Raw genomic sequence first — 6,217 nt, 5'->3', positions numbered from 1 at the left:
GTCAAGAAATGAACAGACTGAGGTTTGTGAAATAATTGAACTATTTATTGGCTACGTTGTTGAGAAAAACACTGTGATGTGTAAAACATTTCTACAGTCCTTCAAGGCTGTATGATGTCGTTGTTCTCTTTTACTGAAAGAAAGGTCAAAACCATCGGTGTTATTTGTTGTGGAGATTGAAGTGACAATATGTCTGAAGAAAATGAAAGATGGTGTTTTAAAAGAAACAAGTGTTTCATCCTTAATGGTTAAAAAAGAAAAGTGTTTGTACTCCAATATGAAATAAAACGGTGGAGACACACTGAGTACATTTCTGTTCCACAGTCTATAAGGATCCCCAATCTTCATGTAGTGTGGAAAAATATATACACCCTCCGTGACTATGTTACTTAAGGTTTAAACATTTTTATTTTGTGATGGCAGCAAGACAAAACGGTTGTGCATTTGGTGTCTGGTGATTTTAGAATTAGGCCCCAAATGTCAAATATGTTTTGTGTATGGCTTCGTCAGGCAAAGATCACGATGGTATGGAAAGAGTATACAAGAGTAATTGGGGTGATCTAATGCTTAGGACTTGTACAGTACTTCAACTCGGGAATGTCCCACCATGGCGTTCAGAGAGGCGTCATCTATGGAACTTTATTGTTTATTTAGATCTGTCTTGATTCATTTAAATAAACAATAAAGTTCCTCCTCTAACTTGTTCAGTACTCGTAATACAGATTAAATACGTGTGTGACAGATGCTGTAAACTATGGATCTGATCCAATGTTATTTGGGAACAAAGATCAAGCTGAATTTTCTCAACATAAATGTTGTGTGTAGTTTGTTATCAGATTGTCTAGACGTACATCGCACATCTGATAAACGAGATTTCCTCTCCCGTGCTGTAATGATGGCTGGACACTAGGACTTAATGGCCTTATACTGTAGAAAGGTCATATAGAACATTGAGAAATCTCATTGGGAATTAAGTCACCTTTCACGTTGCCTTTTATTATGATCACAACCAGACATTTATATTGTTTCTGAGTTTAATAATGAGATTAATGTTTAGACTTTTTTTTTGATGCTGAAGAAGCAAAAATCTAAGTAACCCTTAACCTTCAGACTGATGATTTGCAATGTCTGAACACGATGCTTGAAAAGAAAAATGTATAACGAACTTGAAAAGGTGGAAAGGGGTTCTATGAATTAGTAATGGGTATCTCTCTCTCTTTATATCGCCATTACAGCAGTGTTTAAACAGATACATAGCAGACAAATATACATATAGACAGTTTTATTTTGTACACGCATACCAACTTAATCTTCACCTATCATCGTTCCCTGTTAATGAAATCTGTCAATACCTAATAAAACAGTTTAAGTCACTAACCAAAGTAAGTATACAAACTGAAGCTATGATAAAAGAACAAAAACAATTAACCTTTCTCAAAGAAATTCCAAAATCCTCTGACCAAGTATATGGCTGTACCATCTGTCTATTAAATAAATGCCAGTCCTTCATGCTGAAAAATAAGGATCCGAATATAATACCAGTAGTTTGGCACTGTGACTCAAAAAGTTGTTTTATATCTGACATCTGAAAGCTAACTACTGTTCCCCAACTGCTGTACAATACTGATGATGCTCTTACAGTTAAGAGGGATGAACGGCAGACCTTGTTAAATAATATTTTATGTTTCTTCCTCATAATGTGTTATATTTTATAAATATACTCTTATACATCTTATATTACTTTTTGCCTTTTCTTATACGTTGAAATGGGATAAGAGGGGATCGATGCTGGTGTGAAGGTGATCCTCTTTGTAACTGTAAGGGACGAGTCAACTTAATCCTTCACATGGTATTCATAAGGTGCCATAAGTTTCTGCTTCTCTATGGGTCATGCTGAAGTTTGAACAAAATGGTTTGACTTAATATCCGCAGCAGTAGTGCACAAGTCATTTCTTCCTAATTTTTTTATTAACTTTTATTGTATGCCTAAATGCAATAAAAGTTATTTGCCAGATTCAGATGCTACTAAACAAATTATTATAAAGTACGAGTTGGTAACTGATCAACAAATACTGTACTATCATTTCTAATATAATGCATTAAATATGGACCACTATTTTCACTGAAATATTTCAGAGATTTTTTTTTATTCATTTTATATATTTTTTTACACTAGTTTACACTAAATGTCTAATATTCTGTTCTGTTGGAAATATGCCTGAACTGTTATTCCCATCCCCCACCCCCGACACGATCTTTGGAGTTGTTGACGCCCTGCTCAGGGTTAAACAACAACGTCTTTACATTACCTTCATTAATAAATTGTCAATCTAACCTCTTGGTTTTTTAAAAAAATTTTGGAGCAAAAGTCAGGTCCTCTCTCATTTCAACAGGTCCTCTTGTTGGTGAATACACAGCAATCTTCTAACGGTATTAGGATTTCTCGGAGCAGACATTGTAACAGATAGTTGCAGAGTTTCTTCTGTGTTTTAACTACGACGTCTTAACCATTATTTTAACACTGAGACACACGACTCCCTTTAATTCGTTAACAAACACATTTGTAAGTATTCTGGTCAGCAAAACCCCCAAAAGAACACCTGTGTCTCTCTCTCTCTAACACACCCACCCCCGCACACCCACATGGTCACCAGAGGTCATAAATGTACTGCTGGGACATGGGATGTCAAAGCATAAGCTTTTGTCTATGTATTTAGCGATAGTTCTGTGTAAGTATCCTCGTTGACGAACCATTTTCTGAAATCTTGTTTATAGTTTAAACAAAATGCACGACTCTTTTAAAACACCGTCTTTAAAAAAGTTTTTTTCACCCTTAAAATAACCTGGTTAGAAGGTAGGATATGTAATACATATTTTCATTTTCTTCAGACATATTGTCACTTCAGTCTCCACAACGAATAACACCGATGGTTTTGACCTTTCTTTCAGTAAAAGAGAACGACGACATCATACAGCATTGAAGGACTGTAGAAATGTTTTACACATCACAGTGTTTTTCTCAACAACGTAGCCAATAAATAGTTCAATTATTTCACAAACCTCAGTCTGTTCATTTCTTGACAGAAGGATTACACATAGATAATACACATAGGGAGCTACACATGCATAACATGTCCAAAATTCTAATACATCTACCACATTCAGTCACCAGGTCTAGTATTTTCTGATAGATTAGTTACACAAACTGATAATTACCACAGAAGTAATTTCAGAAACAAAGATTCACTTAAACCACAAATGTACACATTGGTAGGGATCGTTAAACCCTGAAACACACGACTCGTCCCTTAATTCATTAACATAAACACACTGTAAGCATTCTGGTCAGCAAACCCCCAGGAAACACATGACTCTCTCTCTCTCTCTCTAACACACCCACACACACGCACGCACACCCCCACACCCACATACACACACACTTCAGATGTGTAGGACACTGTGTATAGGCCTACAAGACATTGCCCGGAAAATGTGTCTTCTAGTTTAAACAAAACTCTCGATTCTTTTAAGCAGCACTTTAAACATTTTACATCCTAAAGGGTTAGGTTTAGAAGGCATGTAATACGCGCGTTGCTTATAAAACACCGTCTTTAAAACGTTTACCTCCTAAAGGGACCTATTTAGAAGGTATGTAAAAACTTTTTTTTTCTTTTTTTTTTTTTTTTTACATTTCTTCGGGTATATCAATGTTTTAGAGTATTTATTTCAGTACATTTTTATTCAAAGTCATGCCATTTTCTCAAAAGTGCAATCAATAAAGTTTAATTTATTTCACAAGCTTACATTCTGCTCATTTATTTTCACATTCAACCATCATGTATTTTCTAACAGCGGAGCTATACAAAACAAACCCCCACAATCTAAATTTAATGTGTGGTTGCAAGATAAAAATTCTAATTTACTGAATTAATTAAATATTTAAAGTCGTACACATTATTTTGATGAGTTGTGTTGACATAATAATGTTGATAATTACATCTACTTAACATTGTGTGTAATTTCTGAATTAATTGATTTAAAACTAAATTTACGTTGTAGTACATTTACATTTATTCATTTAACAGAGTGTTAGAGGACCTGTAGACTGAACAAATACTAAGGACATTACAATGTGATTATCATTTCACTTACCATTAAATTCTACTAAAGCAATGAATTTGGGGGCATGTTCTCAATAGTGATATGACCAGCAGTGGACTCGTGTATAGGCTACACCTGCTAATACATTTGATGGACTATTTTGCACTAGTACACGTAGCTAATGCTAGTCATATTTAGCAGTGTAATTTGAATATCTACTCTTTAGTTTACCGTAGCAGTGGATAAGAAGGAAAAAGTTTCATTTGACAAATCTGTTCATCTAGAGAGGGCTTTTCATTTGTGCTATAGGAAAGATAAGAATGATTACATTTCTGCTTATTCATGTAAACCTCAACTACATTGTGTAATCTAATTTCATGTATTGATACATTTTTTATTTTATTTTTAAAAATTTTTTGTCATTCGCACACGTAGCCTTCTAGCTCCACAGCCTTTGGACTGTGGATAGTTCTATGAGAGAGATCAAAGTAGTAGACACAGAGTGTTTATTTTTTGTCTATATTGCTCATTTCATTCAGTGCTTTAACGTCTATAAATCCTGCAGAGATGTTACGTATGAGATTTGTAATGTAAATCACGCTGGATTTTACTTACTATTGTTATAAAACTTAAAGGCAGTCATTTTTCCTGGTTTAAAAGACTGCATTCTACTGCAGACAATCTAAATGGAAAAACGTAATTTTAAAAATGATTGTCAACTTAACAACTTGTGTTCATAATTATGGTAATTTAGTACAAAACTCTTAAATTCCTTTTAAATAATGTGAAAATAAAGTGCGTTTGTGTGTGTCATATTTTTGTTTGGATGTGTAATACACATGGCCGTACCATGTATAGTAACATTTGTGTCAGGAATGGACGGGAACCCGATTTAACATAACTAGTAACGTTTGTGTCAGGAATAGATGGGAACCCGATTTAACATAACTATATATATTTTTATGACCTACCTCAGAGAGTTTCATATTCTATGTGAAAAGAAAGAACGTGTGTGCAACTTGTGTGGGTGGAAAACATATGGCCGTACCAGGTATGGTAACGTTTGTGTCACGAATGGATGTGATCCAGATTTAACATAACTATATATATTTTTATGAGCTACCACAGAGTGTTAGAAAGAACATGTGTGTGCAACTTGTGTGGGTGGAAAACATATGGCCGTACCAGGTATGGTAACGTTTGTGTCACGAATGGATGTGATCCAGATTTAACATAACTATATATATTTTTATGACCTACCTCAGAGAGTTTCATATTCTATGTGAAAAGAAAGAACGTGTGCAACTTGTGTGGGTGGAAAACATATGGCCGTACCAGGTATGGTAACGAATGGATGTGATCCAGATTTAACATAACTATAAATATATTTATGATCATGACCTTTGATCTAGATATAGAGAGTTAGAATGTGTATCTTTTTGACCTTTGACCTATACCTGTCAAAACTAAGGTTACAATATATACCAACTATTTCTCTCTCTGATATACGAGAGGCTACTTAGGACTTTATTAATACTTTACATCCAAAATGTATAGTGTGCATGTGAGAAGATTGATAGACTAAGAAATCATGAATGTGTGAATGAAGTTGGATATTATTTGTGACAGAGTTCAGGTCTGATATTTACTATGACACATGTGAGAGTTGTGAGCAAGAGTGATAAATCTATGAGTAAGTCTCAAGTAGTAATTATGTCCTGAGTGTCCTTACAATAAATATTTTTTTAAAAAATACACTTCATATAGGCAGTCTTGCAGCCTCTCTTGTAAGCATTTATGTTCTGTTGCAGGTACATCAGGAGCTGGCATAAAGTTGGCTTGATGTTGGACGTTGGATATTTGCAGATACGCAAATGAAGGGACTGTCTCTAAAGTTACATATGACACTGGTATACAGGTTACTAACTTCAATAGCATTGGGAATGACTTCCAGTCATAAAACAAACAGTATAATATTCATGAAGGTGTCAGCTATGATGCACACCTTTTAGATTTTATATATTTACTAAAATAAACTATGAAATCATATGTAAATTTGACATGAATTTCAGTACCAAAAGGGCCCATACACAAAATATACCATAATTTAAAGCTC

This window comes from Ictalurus punctatus, chromosome 4, assembly GCF_001660625.3.
Source record: "Ictalurus punctatus breed USDA103 chromosome 4, Coco_2.0, whole genome shotgun sequence".
Lineage (NCBI taxonomy): Eukaryota > Metazoa > Chordata > Actinopteri > Siluriformes > Ictaluridae > Ictalurus > Ictalurus punctatus.
The sequence above is the reverse complement of the archived record's forward strand: the minus strand, read 5'-3'. Positions refer to the sequence as shown.